General features: G+C 36.6%; 2 long non-coding RNA genes across 4 annotated transcripts in view; one reads left to right on the top strand and one right to left on the bottom strand.

The window, feature by feature from the left end:
• LOC110351634 (uncharacterized) overlaps positions 1–13,967 on the bottom strand; it is a 162,048-nt gene that overhangs the window by 130,074 nt on the left and 18,007 nt on the right. For 2 of the 3 annotated variants that reach the window (XR_005262802.2, XR_005262803.2), the window contains one exon: positions 1,276–1,520. This is a non-coding gene — a long non-coding RNA (uncharacterized lncRNA). Of the gene's footprint in view, positions 1–1,275; positions 1,521–6,536; positions 6,828–13,967 lie in introns of those variants that run through there. The other variant, XR_011805855.1, reaches the window with a different exon arrangement.
• On the top strand, positions 6,826–11,251 carry LOC140000695 (uncharacterized). Its single transcript, XR_011805856.1, has 3 exons — positions 6,826–7,036; positions 9,105–9,216; positions 11,135–11,251. It is a non-coding gene; the product is annotated as an uncharacterized lncRNA (long non-coding RNA).

Below are 13,967 nucleotides of genomic sequence, written 5' to 3'. Positions count from 1 at the left end.
GACAAGGGGTAATGGCCACAAGATAGAGCACAGAAAGTTCCGCACCAACATGAGAAAGAATGGTGAGGGTGCCAGAGCACTGAAACAAGCTGCCCAGGGAGGTTGCGGAGTCTTCTTCTCTGGATATATTCAAGGCCCGCCTGGACACCTACCTGGGCAACCTGCTCTAAGGAACCTGCTTTGGAAGGGGGGTTGGACCCGCTGTTCTTTTGAGGTCCCTTCCAACCCCTACAGTTCTGTGATTCTGTGATTCCGTAACACCTAGCAAGTCAGTAGAAAATTATGACAATGCTACAGCTAGGAGTACAGATAGGAGATCACCACTATCAACAACAACAACAAAAAGAAACTGGGTGTGTCTTGTCATATTTTATAAAACATAGAAAATTGAAGATAGAGCAATGTGGATCCGTCATAGAAGCTAGAGGTTTCTGGGAGAAGGATGAATAACAAGATAACTGAGCTGTACGTGGATGTAACATAATGGCAAGTATCTCAGAAATTGAATACACAAAGTACAGAAATGCTAAAATATAGTAGCTTAAAGCAGTAGTTTCCTAAATGATCTCTACCAGTATTGAAGAATATAGCGACAGCAAGGGAAGATACTTGCCTGACTGTTTATGAATGATTATCAAAGATGTGCAGAGTGTTGATTGACCTTGTATGTAATGCACTAAATGAACTTTATGTATGGAAGACAGCTTAGGAATTAAGAAACTGTGTGCACTCTAATCCTGACAGCTGATGACAACATTTTCATTCCTGTACAATGTCTGTAGAAGTCAAGTGAAAGGTAACCATTTCTTAAAATGTCTGTAATGGGCAGAACTACCGCAAAAGCACCCAGATAGATCTATAGATTTACATACATCAATTCTGTGATCTGGAACAGGAAATGGAGTCTTATATTAGAAGGGGCATGCATGTGAGAAATACGTGCAGAGTCCTGAAGAGAGGAGTGAAAAATCTGTTAAATGGTCTCCAGGAAACCTGCCAGATTTCTGCTAACCTCAGGTTGCCACATGGATTCTACCATAAATATTCACCTGCACAGTATGAAGATTCAAGTTCATGCTCCATCAGAAAACTTGCTATTCCCCTTGGTGTTTTAGCTCATCTATTCAAGAAAGTGGGGTATGTCATGGCCTCTTGTAGAGTTTCTGTTAGAAACTTTGACTCAGGAAATTTTGAAAATTATCCATTTATGAAAATTTGACTCAGGAGGGTTCTGCTTATTCACATCAATATCTTACTTGCCAATTTCAGACTCACCTTGCTTCAGGTTGAAGGGTTGTTTCAAGGTGCTAGACTCCACAATCCTTCCTCAATGGATATTTCCAGGTGGCATTGACTTTGATTTGTTCTTGTAGTCCATGAGGTCTGGGGCAGAGGTAAACGATGGCATGCTTTGTCCCTGAGTAAATACTGTTCATGTAACCATCCACACCACTGCAGTCACTAGCCAGACCACCGTTTCCTGACGCCCATATAAAAATATTTCCTCTACCACAATGACCCTAGGGGAATAAAAAAAATAACAAAACAAAACTGAACTTTCCATACAGACCTTTTATTTTAAACAGCCAGTGTTATATTTCTGCCAAACTTAGAAGGTGTTTTTGATTATGTAGCTTTCAACTACCACGGAATTAATATAGAAAAACTTGTGTTCTTCAGGGAGCCCTGTCATACATCTGCAAAATAAGGTTCTTTTTATGTACCTACACATTAACATTGACATCCATTCCCTCATTTAATTAACAACATTTGAATGTTGTTTCCTTTCATGTAGTATTTTTTTTTTTTTATTTATTGTTATTATTCCTAAACTGATCTCTTGCTTTGGATGCAGATAAAATTGGAAAATTCTAAGATTTGGTCAGAAAAACAAAAACAAAAACAAAAAAACAGTACCAGTAAGGGTCTCTTTTTTTCCTTATGTTTTTTTGAAACCTAAGACTGGACTTTCCTAGAGAGTTTTGAAAAAAATCTGAAGTGAATGAACCTCTGGATTTTGACTTGAGAGGAGAACTTACTAAATTTTTTGGTTCTTTCTTTCACTGAGTTCAAAGCTAACCTGCTGGGACTGGGAACTTTCATGTCATTAGGACCCTGGTCGCAACTATAAATACTTGTGGTTGCTAATGTAGGTATGCCTGCTGGAGAATCTAGAGCATGTATTACATGTCTGACAAGGAGTTGAATTCCAAAGGAGAAGTTAAAACTGCATTAGTAATGCTTAACCTTAACAGGCAGATAAATGATATATGTTGGAGAAATGCAATCTAATGTTCACTAGCTACTTGAATTTCTTTAATAAAGCTGACAAACTCATGAATATTAAAATGAGTCCTGGGTTATATGTCATTATGTAAGCTGTTCCTCTTGCATGGTAAATGGTGTCCATGGAGTTAATAAAAAGAAGAAAAGAGGAGAAAGTGAGGTCTAGACCACAAGGGAAAAGGTCAACCTGTTAGAAAGGGGGTCTCAGTATTCTTTGTTCAGTACTTGATCTAAGGAACCAGCAGATAATGTGGATATTCTTTTTTTTTTTTTTTTTTTTTAAGAGGAGATAATCATAGAATAATTTAAGCTGAAAAATATTTCTACTAAAGGATAAAACCAGAACTTAACTGTATGAAAAGTAATCCATCCATTTATGAAACATATATTTGTGTACAGTCAGAAAATGTTGCAATGGATTTTTTTTTTAATGAAAAAAAAAAAAACAAACAATTAGTTATAAGTGATAAATAGGTGATAACTTTTTCTCTTCAATAAGCCTAATCTTTTCTACCTATTTGTCTACTAATTAATATACTAATGTAGTTAACATTCTAAGAAGATGCAGATTTACAGTTGGAAGAAAAATGAAATTTTCAAGTAGATTTGGGATAAACTGCATAGAATTATCTCTGAAAATCCTTAATAAAAACATATAATTTATTGTAATTTCTTTTTTTAATTAGTGAAATTATTTAATTAGCAATATTATTTTTGTGTGAGGCTTTCTATGAGTGGAAATTTCGAAAGAGCAATCATAAGATAACTTTGAAGAATAACCTTTCCAAAAAATTTGGAAAATTAGCAGGAAAATAAGACTTTTAACAGATATTTTTAACCTGTTTTGTACAACTAAATGAAGAAATTCAAATTCGGAATGGCAATATGAACCATATGAAAATGCATTTTATTTCCAACTAAAATCCTGGGACATTCTCTAGTATATACTACCTTTCTCCCTCTCTCACCAGTCTCCGATTTTGCCTTGAAAAGAAGACATTTGCCTTGAAAACAAGATATTTTAGACTGTTTCCTGAAGAATAATATTTTTGATCAATTAGGTCAGAAGCAGCTTCTGTACTTTTGAAACAAAACCGGGAAAAAAAAAGGGCATCTTAAAGGTACTGGATTATCCTTTTAATGCCTCCATTAATATTAAAGAAATCCTGCAAATACACTCTCTCAGTCTTGGAAAATATATTAATTGGGTGTATGTTGGAAATAAAATTCAAGAACTCACTTTTAATATTTTTTAAATCAAAAGCTTCTTGTTCTTAACAGCTAACCCATTTAGATATTCCTTCACTCTCTCCCTTCCAAAAGCCAGCTACTTCAGCTGACTGCTGCAGTTATTACAGTTATTTCACTGGCTAGAACAGTGAAATGAGCTACAGCCATCTATATTTATATTTGTCCTAGTGTCAGTGTTACTTCCACAAATGGATGGAAAAAAATACAACTTTTCTTAATGCTCAGAACCACATTCATTACCAAGCACCTCTTGAAATTGCACTTTAAGTGCCCCGTTTTCTTTGTGAATCCAACTTGACGTACCTTTCAAAAGCAAAAGGAGATTCCAAACACTTTTTTTTTTTTTTTCTGATTTCATATACTTCCATGTAATCACATATTACTGAAGATAATGGTATAAATGCAAGCAAATTCAGCCTCATTTAGTACAGACAACTCCTAGCTCCTTTCATTGGTAATGCATGTTTCAGACATTGCTGAGTGATAATGAACCATGTACTGATAAAATAGGAAGCACATAACACTATGAATCAAATCTTTTAGAAGCCCAAATCTGCAAACAAGTTTGCTTAAATGTACTCCTATGAATAGGCCCATTGAAATCAAGAAACTATTCATGTGCATAAATTTAAACATATGCAAAAATATTTGAAGACAGGAGATTTAGGTCTTAATTATTTTAGGTCACTGAAGGAAATGGAGGCCACAGTTTCACCCGGAACAGGTGACAAATCTGCTTAGAAAGGTAATGTGGAAGATGAATAAGGGAAGGGTGTATAAGCATTCTTATCCAGAAATATATGAACATACTGATATTGCCATTTAGGATCCAGCTGGGGAATGACTGATCTAGGTAATTATATTGCAAAATCTTTAGAGGAGACATCCCATACAAATTTTAGAAAATACAGATCAAGGACTCAAGGTAGCTGCTGGATGCATAATTCACTCTGGATAATTTGTTACACAAATCTCACCTCCTTTTTCTATTTGTGAATTTCACAAGAGCAGTTTATGATTTTCTTAGATTTATTATTCAGAATTATTCCCTGAATGAAGGTGTATCATATATGAGCAGTTCACTGCAAGTGCTTGATATTCAAAATTTGGCATTCAATATTGTTATGTTGGTTAGTCAGAGCAGAACACTATGCGTGTTGTGTTTTTTTGCTGAGTGAAAGTAAGTTAGAGTCAGGTTTTCTGTTGTAAATCATCATATTTCAGAATTCAAAATTCACTTTCTATTCCCATTTTGCAATAATCACAAGGCATCTCACAAACGTTCTGGTTAAAGACACAGTTGTTCAAAATTAAAACATCATTATTTCCATGGAATTATTTTGTCCTATTATGTCTCTATTTATGTCCTATAATGTCTCTAGTATTCATCTATAACAAGAAGGTTTATCAAAAGATATATCATAATTTAAAAAAAAAAATCACAACAAAACAACAAAACTAATAGAGATAATTTTGTCCAGCTGCATAATCCCCCAGCTGGGATCTCGTGGAATGTCCCATGCCTTATTCATCAGTGCTAATACATTAGGATCAAAACTTCCAAGTGACATTGCTGAAGACTTATAGCATTAGCTGTCTAAAATGAGTCAGAGGAAAGGTTAAAGAATGAGGAGTATCATTTATATCTTGAGAGCCTTGTACTAGTGTAAGGGAAAAAAAATATGGGAAATTCCTATCTTGGTCCTGCTTCTGAAGAAATACTTCCCACATATTTTTGTGGCTCCCCTGTTGCTGAAAAATCCAATAATAAATAGAAGATTGTAAAAACATGGTAAAAGGATAGAAAACATCTTGAAATAGTTCATAACTCCTATTTTTCTTCAGGAAGAAGAGAACAGCTAAAGAATTGGAAGTGAGATATATTGAGAAATTACACTGCTCTTAACACAAGCAATATTTAGTAATTTCTGAGCCCTGGCTCACAGTCAGTCATCCTAACCATCTGCTCAGAACTGAACTTTTTCTTTTTCTTCAGTGTAGTTGAACTATATCAACAGAAACAATTTCTTCAGGGAGAGTAAATGTACCGCTACGTAGGGTTTGATGAAAGACTGAATCTTTGTATTCTTGGAAAGTAAGTCTTCCTGTAACAAGGAGCTAACGTTTGAACATGTCAAAGCAAGCCTTTTAGAACAGGAGATAAGAGCACTTGAATGATTCTTACAAAGTGGTAGCTGGCCCAAAAGAAAATATTTTGTACGGTAATTTATTCTAGGAGTTACATTTCCCTTGGCCTTGACAAGAATTTTGCCATAACTCAGTAAGTTGAGTTTAGGTCCTGCTCCCTTGCAAGGTTCAGCACTGAAATACAGACCAACTGCAAAACCAAACATTTTATTTGTAAAGACAATACTACTGGCACAGACAGAGGCAAGATAATGGTCAGATCCATAAGAGGAATGGCTCATAAAATAATGTCAATCTGAGATGGGGTCTTTATTCATGTTTTAGCTCTAACTATGCTGTTAAAAGCTGTGCTGCAGAAGCTTTAATGCTTCAGCAAATATATTAATTTAAAAATGCTGTCATTAATAAAAATTCTTTTGCTTTTTGAATTGGTTGATAACATACCATCAGAAAGCCCTTATTGCTAATATAAGCTACAGCTGCACTGGAGATGGTAGCTATGCTAACCCTGTGTCACTGCCTCAACATATGGCCTGTTTAAAGTCAGTGTTTACATGGACATTCTACTATATGGAATTATCATGATTGTATTGCAAAAATCATAGGACTTAGTGTTGCTCAGTGATTCCTAGAGTGAGAATACAGCAGAACATTTGTTTACTCCTTTTTTGCTTTCAAAAAGAAATAAAAATGTAAAGGCTTCTCTCTGTCCTTAGAAATTCCTCCCCCCCTCTCCCACCCAATATAAATCATAATATAAGGATTCAAATTCGTGTGGAAGTAAAAGCACTCCTTCTCTTTTATATACAAATATTAATATTTTGTAAAATCTACTATTTTGGATAACCTACCTCCTCACTGTCACATGCCTGAGATTTGCCAAGCTGGAAATGTCCTTTCACCCCTGAGAGGATGAATCCTCCCAGGGGTGCCCCATGATTGCCCCCTGGGCTAGATCTGCCTCTGCGCCCAGTGAATACATGAGCAGAAAACACTCTTCTGTAGCACTTGCAGCATCCTGTGGGCCCAAACACATCAGGCATTCTTAGGTGGTGTTAATATGTAAGTAGGTGGTTAGTACCCTGCCAGGCATGTTTGGGCAGGCTGCCCACAGACAGCACGCAAGGCCCTGGCGTGGATTGCCTGGCAGCACAATGCACCCTTGTCTGCCCCTGTGGGAATGCATTTTGAGCAAGTGAGGTAGACATGCCTCTGGAAATCTGAGTAAGGCAAACTGTTCCGGTTCAGGTTAAGAGGAAAAAGGAAATGAATAAACATTATAAATCTTCGTTAGCCCAGTGAGAGAGAAGAGCATTCTTTCATGCACAATAAAGAGCAAAAGAAATAAAAGGTAAGTAAGAGTAAAAGGAGTTTTTGAGCTCTTTCTGGCAGCAAGAATCCCATGAAAACCCCTAGAAATACTTATTTCTGTGTAGATAAACCAAACATCTTCAAGAACCGTTGCTAGTGCATGCACAGAGTTCCTAACCAAACAATATTATGAGAAAATAGCAGTTTAATGAACGTGAAAGTTTTCCTCAAATTTGTTAAAGATTGCTATATACTGATCGAATTTGACAGAATCACAAAATTACACAGGCAGAATGGTTGAGGTTGGCAGGGCCCTCTGGAGGACATCTTGTCCAACCCCTGCTCAAGCAGGGCCACCCACAGCAGGCTACCCAAGGCCATATAACCAGGCAGCTCTTGGAGATCTCCAAAGAGGAAGACTTCACTATTTAAAGAACACTTGTTTGGCCTATCCTGGGGCTCTGTCTTCCATATTTACTGCTGAAGAAAGAGAAGCCTCAAAAACCTGAGCTGCAGCTTCCTGTACCTGGGTTTCAGTAGGGTAATCCTGAACTTTTTTTTTTTTTTTTTTTTTTTTGCCATCTTGAGTTTGCATGCCTCCAGCCAAGTCCTGCAAAAGCAGTGGCACTGGGTTGGGATTCAGTAGCAACTGCATTCCCTCCTGTTTGCCACCCAGGTCGGTTGGGGATGGATGCATATCCCAGTTATGGAATATCATGTGTCTGGGTTTCTCAAATGAGGTTTTGAAATTCTAGCATGTGGGAAATTGCTGAATATTTGATTTCATAATTAAGGTGGAAGGAAATGCCGTATCAAAATACCTTAAGTCCGTGCAAATAAGAAAATATGTGATTTGGAGAGTTCTAGTCCAGCCTTCTTGCCCTTTTCATAGATCATTAATTATGTACAAAGAAAGATATTCTATAATCTATTAATCCCTGCATGCACAGTAGCAATAGTTGAAATGCTGTGGAGATAAACTTCTGATGGGGTTTTGGTATTGCTATTGAGAGTATTCAGTTGGTAGAAAAGGTCTATGCAACTGGCAATACTGTAAACTTACCCCAGTGGCTAAGGGTAGATTAATGACAGTAGGACAAAAGCTCAGATAAGGCAAAGCCACATACAAATAAGTACAAAGATTGGAAACATATGTGGCCATACAGAAACTCAAAGCAGATGATGGAACCACTTAAGAGTAAAATGACTGAAGTTACAGATATAACCGGTCAGACTAGAAAACTCCAGAGAAGATAATACTAATGATAATGGACAACACATAGAACAAGTAAAAAAGACAATGTCATCACAGCAAAGACATATACTACATTAACTTTTATTAACTAGAGTATTGTATATAACACAAGGAAGGACACGAGGAAGGCAGTTTTTCTGCTCTGTTTGACACTGCGGAGGCCTCATCCAGAGAGTTGAATTTAGTGTGGGCTACCACATTTTTCAGAAGATACAGACAAATTAGAAAGACTTAAGAGAAGAATATAAAGTATGGTAAAAGGTATTAAAAATAAGCCCCAAGAAGAAAGCTTGACTGGGGTATGTTTGGTCCAGAGAAGTGAAGCAAAAGGGACACACAGTAGTTCTCTATAACTACATAAAGGTGTTGCAAAGAGGATGGGGACCAATTATTCTCATTTGTCAATGGGGAGAAAACAAGAAGTAATGGATTTTAGCTGCAGCATAAATAATATGGTTAATATTAAGAAAAAGTTTACAACTGCAGGAATGGTTAGATTGTGGAACAACCAAGCAGTTTTCCAAAATCTTCTCCTCTAGAGGAATTTAAGGCCAGATTTAGTGCCAGTCTAACAGCAGTTTAAGTTTAATGAAATAAATACTGACACAATACATGAGGGAAGGAGAAAAAGGACTGGACTAAATGGCCTTCATGGCATGTGTTTGCTGGTAAGTAGCTCTATGAATCTCTGACCTCATACAGAGGTTTATTTGCTATTGTTATTCTTTTCCCTGTCTGTAATCCTTGTCTTCATCTGAAAGAGAAAATGTAGACACATTTTCCAGTCCTAAATTAATTCTTATAGTTATCCACCTTATGCATTCAGAGATGTGACCACATTTCCCATCCTCAGGCCAGCTGGTCACTGGGGTGCCTTTAGACTGTCAGCTGGAAACAGAAGCTTTTATGCCTTCCAGCCACAGGGTAACTCTTGGGTCTAAGCTGTGTCTGACACCTTCCTGCAGGTAAGGACAAGGTTTTGTTTGGTCTTTGTCTTTAAAACCTTTTCAAATCTTCATCCTCATACTTTCTATTAACTAGTAACAGCACAATTAACACTATAAATCTATATGTTCTCTGCTTGGAGTATGACAATTGCTAAAGCAAATATTTTTCCTGAACAACACAGTGCCCATAGCCTTGTGCTTACTTATCACTCAATATCCTTCATGTAGATTGGGATGTTAAAACTCAAGATAAAAAATATTGCACATCAACATCTTCAAAAGGAGCATTAGGATGAGTATAAAAATCAAGAACAAAAACAGCTTATATTATTGACATGCTTATTCAATTACTCTAAGAAGTCACCGATTTGTAAATGCAAATCAGGTTAATATTTAAGCCAAAATTCTGAGGTACCAATACACTATTAAACAAGTGGGACAGGTTGTTTTTTCTTTTTTTGTTGTCTACTGCATTGAAATACTAAGTGTCCTCAAACCACTGCTTAATGACATAGACTGGAAATGAAGTAGCTGAAAGAACCCCCTATATGGACATCTTCTGCCAACAACCATTCCAATGCCAGCAATAAATTCCCAGACTAAACAGTTTAAATTTGGCATTCTCATTTGTGGTGCTGTACTTATGCTATAGTCACAAAATTGATTCTCTGAATTCAAAGTATCCCAGCAAATGAATTATTAGAAATATGAAAATTTTGAGGCCAACCATATGTCTACAGCAAATTAATTTGATAATTGAACAGACCACTATTCTTAACAAGAGAAATATGTTGTGGTTTGGGTCATAATAGCTAAAGTCAGGGTCAGTCAGGTTTGCATTCTAATTCATACTTTCAGGAAACTAAACCTAATGCTGACTGGAGCCTGAAAACAAGCTCTCAGATGAGGCAAGTTGCTTTTTTTGTAACCAATGGAAATACTATATTTTTTTTTGGTACTAAATATCTTTTTTTATTTTTTTTTCCTGAAGTTCACCTGATTTAAAAAAAACAACAACAGAACAATACAAACAAACATCACAAAACCACAAATCTCTTGCATAACTAAAATTGTTTTCAATTTTAATTGGAATTTGTCCAAGAACTAGTTCAGAATGGTTTAGGTATTCTGACAATGAAAACAGAAGAAGTACGAATGTTTAAAAATGGACTGCAAAACAAAACAAATAGAAAAAGCTTCACAAGCATTTTTAAATGTGGACTTAATATGCGTGTTTAGCAGCTGGATTGACACAATGGACCCTAACGGCTCCTTCAGGTTTCTTTCATACTCTGTTATTCACTCTGCAGTCAGAGTAGCAAAAACAATTTTTGGGGGAAAAAGCCTATATTTTTGCAAGCAGCTGCATGTAGACAATGACACAGGCGATGCTATCATATGACTGTCCCAATAGAAAAGTGCTCTTGTTTATCTGAAGTATTTAGTATCTGGATATAAGGTGGTCCATGGGTTAGAATGGGATGCAAGTCAGAGCAGGATTTGGGCCAGGGCTATGAGACGTTTAGCTGCCAGATTCCACGACCAATAATAATGCACCCCAGCCCTTTATTTCCTCACCTGCCTGTTTACAAAGACCACTCACATGTAAAAAATGTTGCTTACTTAACTAAGCTCATTTTCTGATAGAAATAATGAAAGATGTTTAGGATTTATTGAGCAATTTTATCTGATTTATGAAAGCCACTTTTGTCCACTCTACTCTTTTCTATTACAATTAAGTGTACCGTACTGGGAATACAGAGCTAATGCCCTCGAGGAAGACCATGTGACTGCAATTATTTATGAATTAACATGTCACAGATTTGAAGCTTTGAGACAAACACATTTCCCAGCTGCACATTTGTGACTTCTGAGTTTGTAAATGGAACAGATGAAATAATGACTTGCTCTTCCTCTCTATTCCTCTTACATACAGGTTAGCTTACTTGCATGGTACGTAAAGACAGGTAGGAATACTTATGTAGATATTTACCATTCACAGAGTGTAAATTAAACATGCCATTCCTTTATCAGCTATGATAACAAATGCTTGATGCCAGACTGTATTTCCCTACTAGTGATGCTATCATTGTTTTTAATACTCCATTTGCCTTTAGAGACACAGAAATAATTTCTGAATGCTAATGCTGCTTAAAGCCAACACAATGCAGGAGTAAAACCCTACAAGAGTGAACTGCTTTAAAAAGCACACTAACATATGCTTAGCTAATGCTTTAACTTGATTTGTGCTTTGGGAGCCGAACAATAATTTGACTGATATTATTAGATACATACTTGTATGGTTTGTCCTGCAAACTTAAAAGTCAAGCTGAAATCAAACTCAGATGTCTTAATCGATAGCACAAACATAAAGGCAAGAAATATATGTAGAATACATATGGTTTTGCTGTCAGATATAAACAAGTGTATCTGATACACATACACACATATATTTGTTAGCTGACTATGTAAATTGAGATGAAAGCCCATTTTCAAGCATGACCTGCGATAAACAAATGCATATAAATAAACAATAAACCAAGATAACACTAGAATAACATCAATTAAAACAATTACAACAACTTCTAGTCATCACGAAGTATTGTTTCAGTTCCATCTTAAAACAGGAAGAGCTCCCAATTGTTCTTAAATCAACTGGTAACTGATTCCACATTTGTGGAGCCTTGAAACAAAAAGCTTTTTATCCCTATTTTGTATTCATTCTAGGACATGGTGGTTCCACAGACTGAATAGAGTGTAATGTATAAGCTGCTCCAAGTAAACGTAGCAGGTTGAAATAGTGGTCACTGATTGACACAGTGCTATAATTGCTATTTTATATACAAATTTTAAAAGCAAGACTTTGCAGGGAAGAGTTGTCATATTTAAAGTTGACATGACTGGTAAGTTGGAAGTGCAATTCAGATCTATGTAGTTTTACACAGCATTTGATATTGTGCCAGATAAACACACGTAAGTACAGAAAAAAAAAGACATAATAGAAAAATAATAATAATAATAATAAAAAAAACCTTGGAATTCTGATAACCATTTCTTTCTAAAACAACCTCTTCATTCGTATTTGCAAACAGCAAAGTATAGAAGTTAACAGTTATTTTTTTTTATATATATATATTTATAATGCACTCATTTTCTGTCTCTTACTTAAACATATAAATAAACCATCAAAAATAATTTTCTCTTCTTCAGAACCATTTGTTTTCCAGGTACTGCTTTCCACTTTTTCCCTAGATAAGTCCTCAGTAGTCTGGAGAACTGGTAAGATGATGACATCAAAAACGACAACAGATTGGAAGCTGTTTAATAACAGAAGGATGGGACATTTACATTATACTATTTAAAAGTTGTCATTTTATTTCTATTAGCACTTCTAGGACTAAAATTCCCAACAAACACATGAGAAAAAGGCTCAGTCGGCCCTTTAGGAAAGGGCTCTGAATACTGCCAGTTGCAAAGTCCTCTAGAAAGTCTTCATGAAAAGGGGGGAAGCGTACCAAGATTTGATGCTGCCAAAGTTAAAAATAAAGCAAAGATAAAAGTGAAAAAACTGTGGCTGTTTTTTCTTTATAATTCACAAAGGCACAGTAATGGACGGAGCAAAAAGGAGTAATTTTTACCCTTTTCCACTCCTTTATATAGGTCAGATTCAGGGGATTGCTGCACTGCCACTGAACCCCTGAAAATGAATATTCTGAAAATAGAAAAAGGAAGGGTGGCATGTCTGGAAAGGCGAGATGTCTGCGTGAGAAAGGCATTTTGGAAAAGAGCCCGTCGCCCACGAAGTGCTCCAGAATAAAGTAATCAAAACTGTGTCTGAGGCAAGTCATGACTTCTGCAAGCAGACAGGAAAGAAGGCCCATGTCATCACTGCTGGTGTCCATAAGTGGTGTGAACAGGATACTGTGCAGTGACCCTTTCACAAGCACATGAGAAGAAGCACACAGACTTGCTTTGCCCCTGAGCACCCGCTACTGCATCAGGTCAGTGGTCACAGTTTGCTACTGCTCAGTATCAGCCACTTCCCTCAGATCAATGGAGGAACTGCAAAAATTGAGTTTCACAGAAAGCGGACTGCTCAAATGGAGGAAATATATCCATGCATCAATTTATGATATTGGAGACTGCAAAACTGCTGGACCAAAGCATTGCAAATGGAAGAAGAGGACAGTAGGTCATGGTTAATACTTTCACAGAGGTGGCTCACTTTCCAACCAGTCTGAGCTCTACCTCCTGTGCTGCTGTCTACCACAATGCCCTTTTATTCTGGTTTCATGCTAAGGATGAGGATTTTGAAATCTAATGCCATGTCTGCCCAAGAAGTGAACCATGCTATTTTTAGCTTCCCAGCACCTGCAAAGGCACAGAATGCAACTGTCCTGGGAGGTGAGCAATTCAGTCAGCCCAGCTGCCTGCAGTAGCTAACAGAGTCCTGTTTTATCCTCACAGTTATTCACATTATGTCTTACATAAATATCATTTATTTATTTATTTATTTTTGTGTGTGTGTAAATGCAAAAAATATCTGGAGGGGAAAAAAAACATACTGAGATCAAAAACACGTCCCCAAAGTAAATGCTAGGAAAAGGTTTCAAGTTGTGCCAGGGGAGCTTAGAATTGGACATCAGGAAGAATTTCTTCATGGAGAGGGTGGTCAATCATTGAAATGGACAGTCCAGGAAGGTAGTGGAGTCCGCATCTCCAGAGCTATGAAAGAGATGAGTGTATGTGGCATTAAGGGACATAGTCTA

The sequence above is a fragment of the Anas platyrhynchos genome, chromosome 1, assembly GCF_047663525.1.
Source record: "Anas platyrhynchos isolate ZD024472 breed Pekin duck chromosome 1, IASCAAS_PekinDuck_T2T, whole genome shotgun sequence".
NCBI lineage: Eukaryota > Metazoa > Chordata > Aves > Anseriformes > Anatidae > Anas > Anas platyrhynchos.
This window is presented reverse-complemented; position numbering and strand designations above follow the sequence as displayed.